The following is a 20,578-nucleotide window of genomic DNA, read 5'->3' on the forward strand; positions in this document are numbered from 1 at the left end:
CAGCTCTCAAATCCTGAGATTATGGGATTTGTCAGCCCAGTCTATGAAACACATGAGTTTTACATTTAGTATTTATGGAGGTCAAAAGAATTTGCAATATTTACAGTGGGGTTAATGAAGAAATGCTCCGTGTCAGTGAATGTTGGCATGCAGGGCAGCCTGTCTTACATGAACTGTAGTGCCTTGGCCTTCAAAGGTCAGAAGTCAAGGGAATTTTAAGGTTCATAGTATATAGAAACAGTCATCTACTTGATCTGTTTATTGAATTTCTTGGAAATATGACTAAAATAAAACAAAACCTTCTCTTCACCACTCTCTGAGAAATGGACGGTTTTTACTGTTTTTATGCCCAGCCAAACCTCACAGATTCTAATCTAATTGATCAGGAGAGGAGTCCAGGCGTGAAGGAATTGTTCAAGTTCCCCAGATGATGCTTACATATACCCGGGTCTGAGAACCACTTCCTATGAGAAATCCCTGTGAGCTGGGATGATCTGATTGAGAAAATAGCTATGCCTTGTTTTCTCAGCAGAAAAGTGATCCTAAGATAATAGAAGATGTGCTTTGATTCTCCTCTCAAGAACCAGGCTCACACTGTAGCTTTTCCTTTTAGAAGTCTATATTTTCCTTGCTGCAGAGATTAGATAAAAAGGTTTGGTTTTCAAGAGTCTGAATTCTTGGTGGTGGGTATAAGACGTTCCTAGAAAGAGAGGGTTCTAGGTGTTCATTTGAGGGGAGTGGCCCATTGAGAGAGTTTTCAAGGGAAGTGACTCAATTTGGAGAATGGAGGAGTTGCCGTCCTTCAAACTGTCCTCCCAACGTTCCCAGTTTACTCAGGACTAAGCTGTTTTCTGGAAAGCTGAACTTTCCATACCAAAATAAAGAGAGTCTTGTGCCAACTAGTATGGCTGGCCACCCTACCTTCTAACACAAAAACAGCATCCTTAGGGAATAGAACATCACATGAAGGAGGTGGGAACCTTCCTCGGCAGGGTGGGCATCAGGCATGTGCCCCAGCTTTGCTTAAAGGGTGCGGTCTGGACAGGCACGGTGGCTCATGCCTGTAATCCCAGCACTTTGGGAGGCCAAGGCTGGCAGATCATTTGAGGTCAAGAGTTAGAGACCAGCCTGGCCAACGTGATGAAACCCTGTCTCTACCAAAAATACAGAAGTTAGCTGGGTGTTGTGGTGCATGCCTGTAGTCCCAGCTACTAGAGAGGCTGAGGCAGGAGAATTGCTTGAACCCAGGAGGTGGAGGTTGCAGTGACCCAAGATCGCACCACTGCGCTACTCCAACCTGGGCAACAGAGTGAGACTCTGTCTCAAAAAAAAAAAAAAAACAAAAACAAAAACAAAAAAATAAGAGGGCGACGCTGATGTTTCTGAATGGATCGTGCGCACATAGTTTGGGAGGACTCAGGAGGAGCGGCCAGGATGGACTGAAGACCAGATAATTTACTAAAATCTGACTTGAACAAGTGTCAGGGATCCAGAGAGTTCCATGACAGTAGGGGGAAGAAGCATCCCGTAAAATTACCAGGATTGACGTCCTACCAAACCAGATGGGTAGAGCAGAGCCAAACTGGGTGACATTCAGATAAATAAGGAAATGTGAGCTGTGTTGCACTTCAGTACACATAAACGCACACACAAATATATATATATGGACGACTTAGAAAATGAAATGGAAGGTACTATAACTGAGCCGTTCTGATCCCTTCTTCCTGTGTCCAACAGTCCAGAGACCAAGCACAGTCATTTGGATGCTTGTTGCAGAAAATACCTGCTTCTGGAAGTTAAGACTGAATCAGCTAAATAGCTGTCTTCTCAAGACCAATTGCTTGCCTGGTGAGATTTGCTTCAAGACCTTTCACTGCTGTGCCCGCCCATCCAAAGCTATGAGGTCCAAGGAGCAGAGGTTTCTCTCAGACTCTGGGAGCCGTGATCTTCCTATGCCTGGTTCTTAGTGAGGTCCAAGCTGGAATCCACAAAGCACCTACTGTTTCCTGAAAAACTTTCAAATGCCTCAACATGACAAGGCCGTGAACAAAGGACTTCCTCAATTCTGGATTCAGTAAGCACTGAGGTTTGGGAAGTTCCCGGATAAGCCTGAATTTCCACCAAACCAAGAATTCAAGTCCAATACTTACACTGCTGGCTGAATACCAGAATCCATATGCCTACTCTGCTTTTAATAACTAGATCTCTGATGCCATTGTGAGTGCAAGCTGGACACCTGCTCAGGAATCCAACATCACAGGACAGGGGCCCAGAGCATGGAGAACGGGCTGGGTTTGGGTGCCCTCCTGCAGGCTCCAGAGAAGCAACCCCAGGGGAACCCCATGTTCTGTGACCACAGAAGTTTTAAAGGCAGGCAAAGCTTTTCATGTCTGGTGGGTGAGACACCACCCAGCCAAAACCTAAGCTAGAGTATTAATGCAAAAGGCCAGCATATTAGGCCCAGGGAAATTGAATGTGTTTTGATTATAAGAACAACTTTCTATTGTGGCTCTAGGGACTTCTCCCCAGCTGGCCTCTCAATCTGGGAGTTCCTTTCTCGGAGACCTGCTAGGTTGAGAGAGAGAGAGAGGCCTGCTGGACCAGGGGGCACAGGACTGGGATGCAGAGGGTGGGTGCACAGGTGATGCTGGGCAGGAACCACAGTGGGGGTGAGGGAGAGGGTTGGCTGTCTCTCAAGCTGAAGAAGTAGCTGCAAGACTCAGATCTGCTGAGCTGCAGACCCAATCCTGAGCATCTGAACTGTGTTCAACTGAGACATACAGAGAATCACTTTCCCTGGGGAGAATGCTCAAACACTTCGCCAGGTCATCCCCTTTCCCCATCGCGTGTCAGGCAGAATGACCAAAAGTACCCATGATGGACAGATTGCAGGACTCAGGCAAGGAGTAGTAAATGATACCTTTACAATCATAAACTGATGCTCTGCTGTGCCCTGGACATCAGTATCTCATCCAAAGAGACCCTCAGCAGATCAGAAGGGCCCAGAGGCTCTGAGATTGCTATGTATGATTGTAAAATGGGCAAACTTCCTCGAAAGGCACAGAAAGGGACAGTGAAACCTGGCAGGTGAGACTATGCAACGATTTGGCTGTTGGTTCTATGGACCAGTATCAAGTCAGGCTTATGCGGCCGAAGCTCCTGGCCAAGTCGCAGCAGGCGGGGTCAAGAGCCCAATCTCAACGAGCTCCCTGCCCTGCGAGGCCCATCGCACAATCACCCAGCCCAGGATCAAACCCTGCAAACACCCTGCCCTAATTTCCCTATTAAGAACTCTACTAGTATCTTTCAAGGGATTCTTCCCTGAGGTCAGTGTGATGCAGTTAGCTTTGCTTGATCAATACATTTTTTTTGTCCTTTGCATGACTTGACAGCAATAATGAAAACTTTTTTTTTTTTTTTGCTTCAGTCATTTAAATGCTTAAGATAACATGAATGCTAAGCTCAGAGAATGATTTTAAAAGAACTTAGATACAGTTACCTTAAAAGAAGGAGGAGGAAGAGCAGAGCAGATGGGGTCCTGGCTTCTTTGACACTAGAATGCAATGGCAATTGAAGGAGAAATCAGTGAATATAGGTGAAATCAGTAAAGTCAAGTGATGAGAAATAATTGTTATTTATTTTCTCTTTATTTGGCTGCAACTTGGGGTAAAAAAAAGAATTTCACTGGCTTCAACTGCATCACGCAGATGTTTCTTGGACCTAACTTGTTTCATAATTTTTTAGAGAACCTACAAGCTGAACATCATGGTACATGTCTGTAATCCCTGCTACTTGGGAGGCTGAGGTGGGAGGATGGTCAGGAGTTGGGCCCAGGAGGTTGAGACCAGCCTGAGCAACATAGTAAGACACCATTAAAAAAAGAGAGAAAAATAAGAAACTTTAAAAATTAACCTCTGTAAGTAGAACTACCATTTGATTCAGCAGTCCCGCTACTGGGAATCTACGCAGAGGAAAAGAAGTCATATGGAAAATATACTTGCACACGCATGTTTATAGCAGCACAATTCCCAATTGCAAAAAATTTGGAACCAGCCCAAATGCCCATCAGTCTACAAGTGGATAAAGAAATTGTGGCATATATATACAATGGGATACTACTCAGCCATAAAAAAGAATGAATTAATGGCATTTGCAGCAGGCTGAATGGAACTGGAAACTATTATTCTGAGTCAAGTAACTCGGGAATGGAAAACCAAACATTGCATGTTCTCACTTATAAGTGGGAGCCAAGCTATGGGGATGCAAAGGGATAAGAATGATACAATGGACTTTGAGGACTTGGGGGAAAGAGTGGGAAGGAGGTGAGGGACAAAAGACTACAAATTGGGTTCTGTGTGTACTGCTTGGGTGGTGGGTGCACCAAAATCTCACAAATCACAACTAAAGAACTTACTCATATAACCAAATACCATCTGTTCCCCCCAAACCTGTGGCAATACAAATTTTTTTAAAAATCAGTTTTTAGTTTTGTATTGATACATAATAATTATACATATTTATGGGGTACATGTGATATTTTGGTAATGCATACAATATGTAATGATCAAATCAGGGTATTTAGGATCTCCATCACCTTAAACATTTATCATTTCCTTGTGTTGGGAACATTTTGAATCTCTTCCAGCTATTTTGATACATACAGTAAATTATTATTGCCTATAGTCGCACACTCTGCTATAGAACACTAGGACTCGTTAACCAACCTCTCCTTATTCCTCCACCCTTTTCAAGCCTCTGGTATCCATCACTCTGCTCTCTACCTCCATGAGATCCACTTTCCGTAGCTCTCACACATGAATGAGAACATGCACAATTTGTTGCTCTGTGCGTGCTTTATTTCAGCTAACACAATGACCTCCAGTTTCATCCATGTTGCTGCAAATGATAGGATTTAATTCTTTTTTATTTATTTTTTTTGTGACAGGGTCTCACTTCGCTACCTAGGCTGAAGTGCAGTGGTGCTATTTCAGCTCACTATAGACTCTGCCTCCCAGGTTCAAGTGATCCTCCCACTTCAGCCTTCTGAGTAGCTGGGACTACAGGCACACACCACCGATAATTTTTGTATTTTTAGTAGAGACGGGGTTTCACCATGTTGGCCAGGCTGGTCTTGAACTCCTGACCTCAAGTGATCCACCTACCTCAGCCTCCCAAAGTGCTAGGATTACAGGTGTGAGCCACTGCACCAGGCCATGTATTCGTCTGTTAATGGACAATTAGGTTGATTAAAATAACATGACAAGGATATTTGTAAAGGTTTTAGTTACCGGGATTAAGTAAAAATGTTGAAATCTTTTTTCTATTTATAGACAGGATCTGAATTATTTTCTATTCATAAGCAAATGTCAAGTCCTGAGCTTATTTTATGTTTTACAATGCTGAAATAGTATTTATTTCACAAAGTTTAGGTGAGTGGAATGTTGATATGTTAGCAAAGCCATTCTGATATCAAGTTTAGAAAACGTATTCCTGCATCCAAATGTACTTCCTTACTCAGCATAGAGCCAATATTGTTCATTTTAATTTTCAGACATATAAATTATTCTGTTTTTGCACAAGAATATTATTTATTGATTTTTAAAATTAGCATTGGACTTTAAAAAAGAAGCATCAACTTTGTCTTCAATTGTCTGCAACAAGAAAAGTAGCCTTTTCTTTGTTATTCTGTGTTTCCTTGGCAATCCTTTTATCTGACTGTCTCCATTTGAACTGTGGTTTAAGTCCTTTCTGGGAGAGCAGCTTATAATTAAAATGATTGGTAATTGTGTTTTTAATTAGCTGTTGCCTAATGAAAAATTACAAAACAATTTAGTTCCTGCAGGGAGATGAGTGACCAGAGAATAATGGCTACTTAGGGACAGTACTCTTTACCATTTACTCCCTTCCTGCAGACAAGGGTGCACGTTTATATTAATTAAGATTGTAGCCTGTTTGAAATGAGGTAGGATATAAGAAGAAAAGGAAATGAGGCCGTGAGCTTTTGACTGCTGGTTCTCACCTGCTTTCAAATTTAGAAAAGGCCAAGAAATTTCAAGAGGGGTCTGAGATATCTGCCTAGGGCCCAAATTCAGCCTGACCAGTCAATTGCTCCTAGTTATTTTTCACAGCTGAGTCCTGCTGACCCCTGGTGACAGTGTCACCAAACCAAGCCTCCGAGATCATGTTGGATGGCTCTTGCTTGACACTGTTGGCTTTCAGTACTGTTACTAACACTGCAAATCATTTGCTCTGTTCCCCTAATTTTTCTCCTTCCCGCTATCCCCACCCCTTATTAACTGGGGTCTTTCCTACAAGATGATGAATGAGAAGAAAATCCATCTGAAATGAATGAACATTAAAAAGACACAGAGCTTAGTGAGTTGCCTGCAGATGTGGTGTCTGTGTGTGGGGGGCATTCTTTGCAGCAGTTATTTTAATTTTGTCTGTATCAATACAGGAAGTCATTCCTTACAGACAAATACAGGAGATCCCAGTGGGGAATTCAGAGCACTTGAGATCATCATAGTCATCCATGAGTTCTCAGAGTTTGCTGTCTTCTTTGAACTTGCCTACTGCTGCTTATGTTAAGAGCAACACATATGTTGCATTCTGTCATGCTGTTATTTTAATTGCTTGTTTGCTAAACTACTGTAGTCAGTGGTTCTCAACACCAGAATCACCCGGAAAGATTGTGAAAACAAAGACTGCTGGGTCTAGGACCTAAGAATTTTTACTCAGTAAATTCCCATCGATGTTGCTGATCCAGGCACCAATCTGCTATAGGTTGTAAAGGATGTTTCTAGAAATTGTGAATAATTCCAACTGGGTGAAAAGGGGATACTCAAGGTTTTCTTTTTTTCTATGGCATCACTACTGCCCTGATCTGAAATAACGCTCTGCAGCCCTAGTGGATAGAGTCTGCTTGTTGCATGAAATATAAGGGAAGGAAGAAAAAAGTCAGTGAAACTGGTGTTTCTCAAAGACCTTCAGATTTACAAAAAGCAGTGGAAATCTCAAGGATCCTCAAGGATCTCTTGTGTACCACAGAGGAAAACAAAATGAGTGGGAGATCCCTTCCCATGTGATCTTCGGACCTGGTCACAAGGAGTGAATCAGACCTGGAGATGCCCACGGCTCTAGTGGTGAAGTTTAGGTGCTCATTCCAAGATAGAGCTTTGCTTTTAGGTCTAATTCTGAAAACGACCTCTGACTGTCAGCAGGGAAATTATAATTAATTATGGAAATTATACCGACTTCTTTGGTACAAGATTTGAAAAAAAGAAATAGGAAGAATGCAGTAGCACGTCAACTCAGTCCTTGGAGTCAGACTCTCTCACAATCTGGTCTATATGAATCATTTGGTCTTCAAAACTTGGCCAAGGCCTTTAAAACTGTTAAGGTTTAGTTCTGTTTCTGTAAAACAGGAATAATAATACTGCCCATGTTGTAGATGTTATTGTCGGGATTAAATGGAATACTTTATTACACTTAGCATATAATAAGAACTCAATACATGTTAGGTAAAATCATTAGCATCATCATAATCAAGCTACTAGGAGAAAATATAGGCAAATTTGTGTATAACCTTGGGAGTTAGGAAGTCTTTCTAAAATTAGTGAGGGAAAACATTTTTTATTAAAAAATAGAAACCTATTTATTCCAGAGTAATAAGGAAAATTAATGTTTTGAAGGGAGTATAATACAAATATTTATTTTCAAGCCATGTTTTGAGTTTCAAGGTCATCTGTTATGCAAGACACAATATTTTAAGATGTGTCACGAAGCAGGGAAGGGGTTAATTCTTTTTTCTTAACTTCTATTTTAGGTTCAGGGGCAGATTTGTCATACAGGTAAATTGCATGTCATAGGGGTTGGCATACAGATTACTTTGTCAGCCAACTAATAAGCATAGTACCTGATAGGTAGTTTTTCAATCCTCCTCCCACCGTCCACCCTCAAGTAGACCCCGGAGTCTATTGTTCCTATCTTGGTGTAGCTCCCGCATATAAGTGATAACATGTGGTATTTGATTTTCTGTTTCTGTGTTAGTTTACCAGTTCCATCTATGTTGCTGCAAAAGACTTGATCTCATTTTTCACGGATGCATAGTATTCCATTGTGTATATGTAGCACCATTTTTATCCAGTCTACCAATGATGGACATGTAGGTTGATTCTATGTCTTTGCTATTGTGAATAGTGCTGCGATTAACATATGCATGCATGTGTCTTTATCGTAGAATGATTTACATTCCTTTGGCTATGTACCCAATAATGGGATTGTGGGATCAAATGTAATTCTCTGTTTATGTAGTTTTAAGTTTTTGAGATATCGCTCAACAGCTTTCCATTATGCCTGACCTAATTTACATTCCCACCAGCAGCCTATAAATGTCCCTTTTCTCTACAACCACCTTAGAGTCTGTTATTTTTTGACTTTTTAATAATTGCCATTCTGACTGATGTGAGATGGTACCTCATTGTGGTTTTGATTTGTATTTCTGTAATGATTAGTGATGTTGGGAATTATTTCATATGCTTGTTGGCTACATATGTGTCTTAAAGTGTCCGTCAGTGTCCTTTGCCCACTTTTTATTGGAGTTGTTTTTGCTTACAAATTTGTTTATGTTTTTTACAGATTCTGGATATTAGATCTTTGTTGGATGGATAGCTTGCAAATATTTTCTCTGATTCTGTAGGTTGTCTGTTTACTCTGTTGATAGTTTCTTTTGCTGTGCAGAAGCTCTTTATGTTAATTAGGTCCCATTGTCAATTTTTGTTTTTGTTGCAATTGCTTTTGGCATCTTGTTCATGAAATCTTTGCCAGGTTCTATGTTCAGAATGGTATTTCCTAGGTTGTCTTCCAAGTTTTTTTATAGCTTTTGGTGTTAGATTTGAGTCTTTAATCAATCTTGAGTTGATTTTTGTATATGGTGTAAGGAAGAGGCCCAATTTCAAGCTTCTGTATATGGTTAGCCAGTTATTCTGGCACCATTTATTGATAGGGAGTGCTTTCCGCATTGCTTGTTTTTGTTGGCTTCTTTGAAGGTCCAATGATTGTAGCTGTGTGACATTATTTCTGGGCCCTCTATTCTTTTCCATTCTTTTATATGCCTGGTTTTGTAACAGTACCATGCTGTTTTGGTTACTATAGCCTTGTTGTGTAGTTTGAAGTTGAGTATTGTGATGTGTGCAGCTTTGATCTTTTTGCTTAGGATTGCCTTGGCTATTTGAGTTCTTTTTTGGTTCCATATGAATTTTAAAATAGTATTTTCTACTTTTGTGAAGAATGTCAGTGGTAGTTTAATAAGAATAGGATAGGAATGGTGTTGAATCTGTAAATTGCTTTGGGCAGTATGGCCACTTTAACAATATTGATTCTTCCTGTCCATGAGCCTAGGATGTTTTTCCATTTGTTTGTGTTATCTCTGATTTCTTTGAGCAGTGTTTTGTAGCTCTTGTTGTAAAGGTCATTCACCTTCTTGGTTAGCTGTATTATTAGGTATTTTCTTCTTTTTGTGACTATTGTGAATGGGATTGCATTCTTGATTTCATTTTCAGCTTGGATGTTGTTGATGTGTAGAAATGCTACTGATGTTTGTATACTGATTTTGTATCCTGAAACTTTGCTGAAGTTGTTTATCAGATCAAGGAGCTTTTGTGTAGAGACTATGGGTTTTTCTAGTTATATAATCATATTATCTGTAAACAGAGCTAGTTTAACTTCCTCTGTTTTTATTTGCATACCTTTTATTTATTTCACTTGACTGGTTGGTTTAGCTAGGATTTTCAATGCTATGTTAAATAGGAATGGTGAGAGAGGGTGTCCTTGTCTTGTTCCAGTTATCAAGGGGAATGCTTCCAGATTTTGTGCAGTCAATGTGATGTTGGCTGTGACTTTGTCATAGATGGCTCTTAATATTTGCTTGTATTGAATCAACCTTGCATCCCAGGTGATATGATTTGGCTCTGTGTCCCCATCCAAATCTCACCTTGAATTGTAATATTCCCTACATGTCAAGGGTGGGACCATGTGGAGGTAATTGAATCATGGGGGCAGTTTCCCCCATGCTGTTCTCATGATAGTGAGTGAGTTATCATGAGACCTGATGGTTTTATAAGTGTCTGGCATTTCCCCTACTGGCACTCATTCTCTCTCCTGCCACTCTGTGAAGAGGTGCCTTCCGTCATGATTGCAAGTTTTCTGAGGCCTCCCCAGCCATGCAGAACTGTGAGTCAATTAAACCTCTTTTCTTTATAAATTACCTGTTCTCGGGTATTTCTTCATAGCAGTGTGAGAACAGACAAATACACCAGGGGTAAATCCTACTTGGTTGTAGTGGATTAGCTTGTTGATGTGCTGCTGGATCAGGATTGCAGTATTTTGTTGAGTATTTTTGCATTTATGTTCATCTGGGTTATTGGATTGAAGTTTTCTTTTTTTGTTGTGTCTTTGTTGGATTTTAATATCAAAGATAATGTTGGCTTCATAGAATAAGTTAGGGAGAAGTCCCTCCTCCTCAATTTTTTGGAATAGTTTCAGTCAGAATGTTACCAGCTCTTCTTTATACATCTGAAGAATTCAGCTGTGAATCCATCTGGTATTGGGTTTTTTTTCTGGTTGGTAGGCTATTTATTACTGATTCCATTTTGAAACTGATTATTGGTCTGTTAGGGTATTCAGTGTCTTCTTTGTGCCATCTTCAGAGGTTGTATGTGTCTAGGAATTCATCCATTTCTTCTAGGTCTTCTAGCTTGTGTGCACAGATGTGTTCAAAATAGTCTCTGAGAGATTTTTGTATTTCTGTGGGGTTGGTAGTAAGGTCTCCCTTGTTATTTCTGATTGTGTTTCTTTGTCTCTTCTCTCTCTTTTTCTTTCGTTTCATTTTATTTCATTTCATTTCATTTCATTCAGTTCAGCTCTGATTTTGGTTATTTCTTGCCTTCTGCTAACCTTGGCATTGGTTTGCTCTTGTTTCTCTAATTGTGATGTTAGGTTATTAATTTGAGATCTTTTTAACTTTTTGATGTGGAAGTTTAGTACTGTAAACTTCCCTCTTAACACTGCTTTCGCTGTATCCCAGAGATTCTGTTATGTTGTATCTTTGTTTTCATTAGTTTCAAGGAATTTCTTGATTTCTGCCTTAATTTTTTTATTTACCCAGAAGTCATTCAGAAACAGGTTGTTTAATTTCCATGTAATTGTATGGTTTTGAGTTATTTTCTTAGCATTGATTCCTATTTTTATTGCACCATGGCTGACATGATTTCAGTTCTTTTATATTTGCTGAGGATTGCTTTATGCCCAATTGTGTGGTCAATTTTAGAGTATGTGCCATGTAAGGATGAAAAGAATATATATTTTGTTGTTTGAGGGTGGAGATTTCTGTAGATGTCTACTAGGTTCATTTGGTCAAGTCTTGAGTTCAGATCCCAAAAATCTATGTTAGTTTACTGCCTCGGTGGTCTAATACTGTCATTGGGGTCTTAAAGTCTCCCACTACTATTGTGTGGTTATCTAAGTCTCTTTGTAGATCTCTAAGAACTTGCTTTATGAATCTGGGTGCTTCTGTGTTGGGTATGTATATACTTAGGATAGTTAGGCCCTCTTGTTGAATTGAACCCTTTACCATTATGTTATGCTCTTCTTTGTCTTTTTTGATCTTTGTTGGTTTAAAGTCTGTTTTGTCTGAAATTAGAATAACAACTCGTACCTTTTTGTGTTTTGTGATTATTTGGTAGATTATTCTCCATCTCTTTATTTTGAGCCTATGAGTGTCATTGCATGTGAAATGAGTCTCTTAAAGACAGCGTACTATTGGGTTTTACTTCTTTATCCAACCTGCCAGTCTGTGCCTTTTAATTGGGGCATTTAACCTGTTTACATTCAAAGTTAGTATTGGTATGTGCAGGTTTGATCCTGTCATATTTTAAGCTGGTTATTATGCAGACTTGTTTGTGTAGCCGCTTTATAGTGTCACGTGTCTATGTACTTCAGTATACTTTGTGGGTAATGTACTTTGTACCTGTGTACTTTGTTGGTTATGGTCTTTCCTTTGCACATTTAGTGCTCCCTTCAGGACCTCTTGTAAGGCAGGTCTTGTGGTAATGAATTTCCTTAGCATTTGCTTGTCTGAAAAGGATCTTATTTCTTCTTCACTTATGAAGCTTAGTTTGGCTGCATATGAAATTATTGGTTGAAAATTCTTTTCTTTAAGAATGGTTAATATAGGACCCCAATCTCTTCTAGCTTTAAGGGTTTCTGCTGACAAGTCTGCTATTAGTGTGATAGGCTTCCCTTTGTGACTTGCCCTTTCTCTGTAGCTGCCTTTAACATTTTTTCTTTCATGTCAACCTTGGGGAATCTGATGACTATGACCATCTTGCAGATGATCTTCTTGTGTAGTATTTTGCAGGGGTTGTCTACGTTTCCTGAATTGAAATATTGGCCAACCTCTCTAGTGAGGTTGGTGAAATTTTTATGAATGATATCCTGAAATATGTTTTCAAGTTGCTTGATTTTTCTCCATCTCTTTCAGGGACACCAATGAGTAGTAGATTCAGTCTCTTTACGTAATCCCATATTTCTCAGATTTTAAAAATTCTTCTTTATTGTTTTTTCTTTATTTCTTCTGACTAAATGACTTTGGAGAGCAAGTCTTCAAGCTCTGATATTCTTTCTAGGCTTGGTTGATTCTGCTATTAATACTTATGATTACATTATGAAATTTTTCTAGTGTGCTTTTCAGCTCTAGCAGATCAGTTTGATTCTTTCTTATAATGTCCAGTTAATCTAGCAGCTCCTGTATTTTTTATTGTAATCCTTAGATTTCTTAGGTTGGGTATCAAGTAGCTCCTGTATGTGGATGATACTTGTTCCTATCTATATTCTCAACTCTATTTCTGACATTTCAGCTATTTCAGCCTGGTTAAGAGTCATTGTGAGGGAACTAGAGCAGTCATTTGGAGATAAGAAGATACTCTGGCTTTTTGAGTTGCCAGAGTTCTTGCACTGGTTCATTCTCATTTGTGTGGGCTAATGTTCCTTCAGTCTTTGAAGTTGCTGTGCTTTGGATGGATTGTTTTGCTTTTTTCTTCTTTGATGTCCTTGGGGGTTAAGTTATGGTATAAGATGGGTTTGATTGACTGGCTTTGATTCTAATGAATTCCTGGGTCTTCGAGGAGAACTCTCTGATTATGTCTCCATGCCCACATTTCTTTGGTTAGGTGATCTAGTCTATGGGGCCCCCTCAGGCAGGGGCCATGGTTGACGCTAATCTGTTGTCTGTGTGCTTCCTATGATAACATGGGGTTGTGCCTGCCCTCAGAGTTCAGGCAGTAGCAGGACCACTGGTGTAGAAGCTCTAGCAGGTGTGGCCCATCTGGCTATGAGAGGCAGATGTTAGAGGAGTTGCCTTCCCTGCTGTCTGGGGTTTCCAGGGCGATAGGAGGCTATGCCCTTCAGCAAATTCAGGCAAAAGTAGGATGCTAGACTAGAAGCTCTAGCATGCATGGCTCACCTGGATACTGGTGGTAACAGTGGGTAAGGATGCCCAGTCTGCTGCCCAGGTGTTTCTCAGAACAACAGGAGGCTGCACCCACTAGTTGAGTCCCCACAGAAGCAGGACCACTGGGCCAGAAGGCAGGTGCTCTCTACCTGGGTACGAGTGGTGGGAGTGGGTGAAGTCCTACACTGTGCTGTTTAGGTGTTTCCTGGGACAACGGGAAACTGTACTCTCCAGCTGAGTTCACACAGAAGTGGGGCCACTGGGCTGAAAGCTGTAGCAGGAATTGCCCTCCTGGCTACCAGTGGCAGGAGCAAGTGGCATCATGTGTTTTGCCACCTGGGTGCTTCCTGGAACAACAGTAAGCTGTGTGCTCCATCTGAGTTCACATAGAAGTGTGAACACTGGGCTGGAATTTCTAGCTAATGTTGCCCACCTGGCTATCAGTGGTGGAGGTGGGTGCAACAGCTAGCTAAGTTTGGGCTGAAGCAGGACCTTTGGGCTGGAAGCTGGTGCCAAGATCTGTCTGGCAAGTGTGGGTGGAGTAATCTCATTGCTCCCAGGCAATATAGGGGCTGTGCTGTATAGGGGCTATGATGCCAATGCTGGTTTGCTCCTCCAGGGCCCAACACTTGTAGCAGTCTCCTTGGACTCAAGAGTTGCCTCTGCAAAACACCTGACTGGCTCTCTGACTCAGTGTAGAAGTGCAGTGAGGGGTGCAGTGGGGGCAGGGAGACTATCCCATTTCTAGTCTTGCACAGGTGCCTGTGGAAAGCATGAATCCCTCTGGGGGCTCTCACGTACTCACCCTTTCCTATGTTGGAGAGGTTCTCTTGGCTCCACCCTGAGCCCAGATGGGCTTGTGCCCAGCTTCACTCTTCTCTGCTCTCTGTGTTCCTCTGCTGCCTTGATGGATCCTAACATGGTTTCTGAGATGATCAACCTGCAGGATTACTGTTCACTAGTCTATTTCCTCTCTGTGAGAGTGATACACGTGAGCTGCTTCTAGTCTGCCATCTTGGCCCCACCCCCAGAAAAAAAATAATTTTTGAGTAGACTTCTACTTGGTTGTAAAATAGGCCATTTATTTATTTATTTAACAACTATTTATTGATCAAATAATCATGCTGAGTGAATAAATATGAAAAGAGATATGTTTTCTGTTTACAAAAAAGGAAGAAATGAGGTGCTTTGAGCAGTTATAACATAGGAAAAATGGCCCACATGGAGGGTGAGCATTTCTAGGGATAAAATACAAGGTAGAGACGTTCTGTAAGTGGCATTGAAGAGAAATTCCAATGTATAATGGCTAACTAAAGGAGGGTGAATCTGCAATTGAGACAGATATGTCATGACCTAAGACTTAGAAGAGACGTCAAGAAAGTAAAACTTAAAATGTGTCTGTTGGGCAGAAAATGCTTCAAGAAATTGGAAAAAGGATGGTTGCAAACATTTTTAAATGCTGTTAAAATATAATGTGTATATTGATTTGATGAAAATATATATTTTGGAATTGGCAACATGGCAATTTTAGCAAGAGCTAAGGGCAGAAGCCTGAAGAAGGGAGGAAGGAGTGTAATAACCAGATAACAGTGGTGGGAGGAGAGAGTGCAAGGTCAGGAAATGGAGGCAGATTGTACAGAAAATTCTACCAAGATGTTTAACTGTGAGTAGGAGGAACAGAATACAGTAGATGGAGAGGAGACATGGAGTCCAAGACAGTTTTATCTGTTGTTTTGTTCAGAATGGAAGAGATATTTCAGATGAGAAGGGTTTGATTGAGGAGAAGCTGACTGCAGGACAAAGGCACAATGAATTTATAGTGTCAGCTGCAGGGGAGGCTGTGGGGGTGGAAATCCTTAATCTGAGGATCTGGCTATAGATGGAAGAAGAGGCCATTTTTATTTGAACAGGGAGAAAAAAGGAAAGCCCTGACTTTTGAAGACCAGGTTTCTCTGTGCAAAAGGAGGATCACAGTCATCTACCAAGAGTAAGTGAGAAGGCAAGGCTGTCAGAAGAAAACAAAATGATTTGAAGTAGCAGTTAGAGAAAGTTGAAGAGCAGGAAACTATAAATGGATTGCTGCAAAGGATTTAAGATCCAGTCATTTCACATGGTGTCACCTCTCTGTTGTAGGGCTTTGCCCAGAAGGGCTTACTGCTTAGGTGTAGATGGAGAAAGTGGATAGCGATATCCATGCTTGGTTGGTGATGTGCCATATGGATAAGGATTACCAACAGAAACACCTTAGGAAAGCTAAAGCAGTTCCATGAATGGAAGATAAGAACTAACAGGTGTAAGGCTTATACTTAATCTCTGTTACCAAGGGTATCTTTGGTATCTGACAGTGAGTCACGCCAAATAAAGACACTCAGGTCAAGTTGTCAAATTTTCTGTTTAAGAATGTGAAAAGGATCCCCTTTTAGGAAGTAGAATTTATCTATAATGCTATAATAAAATAGTCTTTTCAGAGACTATTTTAATGTGTGACAGGGTGTTTAAGACAAAAGGAGGATCCTGTTGAGGGATATATTTTAATTATTCAAGGTTTACTTTTGTTACACAGAGAGACAGCCAACCAACTAAGATCTTCTTTGTTTGGGGAAAAATTATCTTGGTTGTCCCCTTTGTTATATAAATGCCCATTGTCTTAAAAGAGTCATATTCAAGAACTGGGTGGTTATACTAATTAATTTAAGGAAATGGGCTTCCATTATCTGCCATGCACTATGGATGAGGATAGAAAAAGATGAACAAGAGTCCTACAATGATGGTACCTGCATTCTACTGGATTAGCAAAAGATCTCACCCATCCTACTGTGATATACCAAACTGATACTGAAAAAAATGTAAGTTAATTTGATAAATGGGCCCATGTCCTCCTGGAAGGGAAAATGGATAACCCATATCCTGTATCCCAAGATTTGAAGTTAGAAAGAACAGGGCCACACAGATAAAGATCCAGTGAGAAAAAAGGACAATTAATTCCACAAAATAAAGAGATCTTATGGAAGGAGTAGATTTAGGCTGGCAGGCTTGTTTAACTGATGGACACAAAGACTGGTTTCATGTGACTGGTTTCTGCATAGTATGTCTCTGGCTGATGTAGGGAGCCAGAGATTATCCCAGCACAAAACAATGGCTAAAGAGGTACATGAAGCACAAAGCACCCTAACTTCACAAACAACTGGTCCTGGACAGGTTTCTCAGCGGTGGAGAATTACAGCAGCAGAACTGCCCAGAACCACTCTTCAACAGTGACACCGTCTGGCAGCACAGAGTAATGACAGCATTGGACTGGTGGAGGCCGTTTCTTTTGTTTGGTTTTTCAAGGAGTACCAATTCCTTTTAGACTCTATTAACTCCCATGAGTTTTGAACAATTTGGTGTAGGCAGAAGTCCAAAGAGGGCAATCCTGGAATTCCTGCTAATGAGGTTCATGACCATATATGCAATATTGTAAATAAATAGTAATTGAGAGCACATGTACTGCATGGTTACTTCATTCATGAAAGCAGTACTCTGATTTTGTTCAAGTACTGAGTTGCCAGATAAATATCAAGGGAAGATACATCCCTCCCAAAGCTGCAAAGATGAATCATGATTTGCCTGCCCCTTTTGGTGAATCCTATTATTTTCTGCTGTACTTAGTTGCATTGAATCTATGACCAATGAGCTATATGGGAGAATTTGGGGCAGTTTAGCCCCCTGAGAAGAGATGGCACTGTGGATGAGGTCCCTTTTCTGCGCCCTCTATCTTCTCTGCTTGGAATGTTGGCATCTGAGAACATGATGCTTGGGGCTGTGGAGCCATTTGCAGCCAGTAGAACAAAAGCCAAGAAAATCATAAATATGTGGATTCCATAAGCTTTCAGAGCTGCTGAACAACCCCAGCACTGCCTGTGTCCCAAGATGTTGTGTTATGGGTGATTAAATGTCTTCAGTATTTTAGATATTAGTAGTTGAACACACTATTATTTTTAGCAGAAATCTTCCCAAATGGGCATACTTTTGTTCTATTGCTATAACAAATTTTCCATAGATCAGTTTTCTCCAGTGATATAACTTTCAAAGCACCACATATGCAAAGATAATCTTATCATAACTGTGGTTAAATAATATATTTTGAAATGAGTACTTTCAGATCTACATCCTAGACTCTATAATACATTCCACAAGAATAAACACAGTCTGAAACCCAGCACCTCATCTGCTCCCTGACACAGAGATCATGCCTCCTCCACAAAAATTTTGCAAATAAAAATTCTAAAAGTGAACAAAACAGTTGTTTTACTTTTCTAATTAAAATTTTTAATTAAATTTTTAAAAAATGTTACCAAGTACACATGGGGGACAAATTCTCAACCAAAGGCATGGGCACCTTAGATATGCATGGTAGGGAATTGACTCTCAGAATTGCAGTATTTTTTTAACATATTATCAAAAATTCCTGTGCAGATTGCTCCAAAGTTTCAATGTTTAAAAAACAAATGGTCAATACAGGCTACTGCAGTCATTCATGTTTGATTGATTATGTGTCTTTAAAGGTGAAAAACTACAAATGGGCTGAGAGGGGAAAAAAAACACACTGAGAGCTATTGACCTGCTTTAACTGTTTCAATAGCAGTGGGTGGCGTCTCAGCAGGCTGCACTGTGGGGGCCCTGCTTTCTCTGAGAGCAAAAACCTATGGCACAAATACCATCATTAACGTTTTTTGCTGATATCTTGTGAGTGTATTGAATTGACCAGTTACCCAATCATGGATTGAACAAGATTATTTAACAAACAGGATAACATTGGCTCCTTCGAGTATAACAGATGTCCAAAGGTGTCTTTCCACATGGATGGGTGCTAAGGGGAGTTGTAGTCAGTAGATCATCATCAATAAATTATTTGGCTTCCCTTTCCAAAATGGAAGATCCAGAGAAGAAAAATCATCTTTCTGAAAGAAAGAGGAAAATGAGATGCATTGAATACCTACTTTGTGACACTTTGCTAACCATATTGATGCAAGGCAAGGGAGCCCCAAAATTAGGGCTTAGCCTGGGAGGGTTCTTGGCTTCACCCAGGAAAGAACTCAAGGGTGAGCCAGTGGTGTTAGACAGGAACTTTGATTGAAATGGCAGTGCACAGCAGCAGCAGAGGTACTGGTCCTTGCAGAGCCCAGCTACCCCATGGGCTGTGTGCCAGCAGTAGCATCTCAGAGGCAGTTCCACAGTCACAGTTATATCTCCTTTTAATTACATGCAAATTAAGGGGTGAGTTATTTATAAATTTCTAGAAAAAGGGTGAAAACTTATGGGTCACTGCCATGGAAAGGGGTGGAAACAACCAAGTGTTGCCATGGCAATGGTAAGCTCACGTGGCACTGTTGGGCGTGTTTTATGGAGAGCTGCTTTCATTTCTTTCCTGTGTCAGCCAGTGTCCAATCTGCTCTGGAGTAAAGTCCCACCTCCTACCTCAATGTAAATATACTCTTCCTGTGTAGATTTTTTCTTTTCTTTCTTTCCTTTTTTTTTTTGACAAAGTCTTGCTTATCGCCCAGGCTGGAGTGCAGTGGCGCAATCTCAGCTCACTGCAACCTTGGCCTCCCAGGTTTAAGCAATTCTCCTGACTTAGCCTCCAGAATAGCTGGGATTACAGGCACGTGCCAACATACCTGGCTTTGTGTGTGTGTGTGTGTGTTTAGTAGAGACGGGGTTTCACCATGTTAGCCAGGATGGTCTTGATCTCCTGACCTTGTGATCTGCCTGCCTCGGCCTCGCAAAGTGTTGGGATTACAGGTTTGAGCCACTGCACCCGGCCAATTTTATTTTCTTAATTCACATGTGAGTAAACTGAGACTCACAGGAATTATGCTGTTTGCTTAAGGTCTCCCAAATAGTAAGGAATGAGCAGAGCTGGAGTGAGAACTCAAGACTACTTGACTCTACAGCCTTTGCCCTTTATGATCATGGATGGCAAATTTATTTTCTCTCATCTATCCGTTCTCATAGCCTGGGAGTGGCGCCCAGAGCACTCTACTGAGATGGTTTCTGGGGATGCATCCAATCCTTGAAGAGACACTGTTGATGATTGATTAGTAACTTCTGCCATGGATGAGAACAGGGAGGGGCATTTTCTATAGCACAACTTGGACCCCAGATGAGTGAAACTAATTTCTTTGTGATCTAAATTTATATTTAAGGAAAGATTCTGTACATTTATTGCTAATAGTAGACATCAATTGTAACTGACACCCAAAATACATTTACCTTTTCCCTGGGAAAAATACCTTGAATATACTCCTGAAACAGGCAAGTGACTCAGGCCAAAGGAAAGGCTTCTCATTTCCTTACCATGATGCTTACTCCAGGGGTGGGTATGCTACTGTGAAAGTCAGGAGATTCAACCCTGTGGTCTTCTGTGGGAGACACACACACACACACACACACACACACACACACACACAGCTGGAGTGGTTGGCAGCCAGTTTGCTACTATGTACAACTGAGAATAAAGCTAATGTTGAGAATATAGCAAGTAAGAGACAGACAAGTAGTCCCGGTATCATTGCTTGATCTTGCTTAGGCTGAAGCCAGTTATTCCACCAGATGGTGTCATAAGCCAGTAAGCCCACCTATTGACTTAAGCCATATTGAGTAAGGCTTTCTGTGTCATTTGCAAATACATTGAAAAAAAAAAAAAGCAGGAATAGGGGTCATTCTTCTTAAACTTACAGACTACTTTGAATTCTGTGTTTATAGATGCAGTCATTTTGCATTTTACCATCTACATATTTTTTTTCTATTCATCGACATCTGAGAAGCTGTTTTGTGAAAATGAAAGTACATTGAGGACAGGGAACCTGGGCATAAATAACACACTTGCTCTGATGACTTTGGTCCCCAACGTCGCCTCTCCTCAGCACATTTCTGGTTTCAGTCCCAGCCACCGGGGACACGTCCAGGTGTAATCAGACTCAACGTCAGCCTCCCACCTCAAGGTGCCTGCTACACATCTTTTTGCTCTCTGCCTTTGGGATTTCCCCAAAGCTGTGGAACCATACTCAGCTCCCATTCAAGTGTGAGCCT

General features: G+C 40.8%; 1 long non-coding RNA gene across 1 annotated transcript in view; it reads left to right on the top strand.

Moving 5' to 3' along the window:
- LOC126930133 (uncharacterized) overlaps nt 1-20,342 on the top strand; it is a 38,224-nt gene extending 17,882 nt beyond the window's left edge. The window contains exon 3 of the long non-coding RNA XR_007717463.1: nt 20,252-20,342. This is a non-coding gene — a long non-coding RNA (uncharacterized LOC126930133). The remainder of the gene's footprint in view (nt 1-20,251) is intronic.
- The last annotated feature ends 236 nt before the right edge of the window (nt 20,343-20,578 follow it).

Source organism: Macaca thibetana, chromosome 11 (genome assembly GCF_024542745.1).
Source record: "Macaca thibetana thibetana isolate TM-01 chromosome 11, ASM2454274v1, whole genome shotgun sequence".
Taxonomy (NCBI): Eukaryota; Metazoa; Chordata; class Mammalia; order Primates; family Cercopithecidae; genus Macaca; species Macaca thibetana.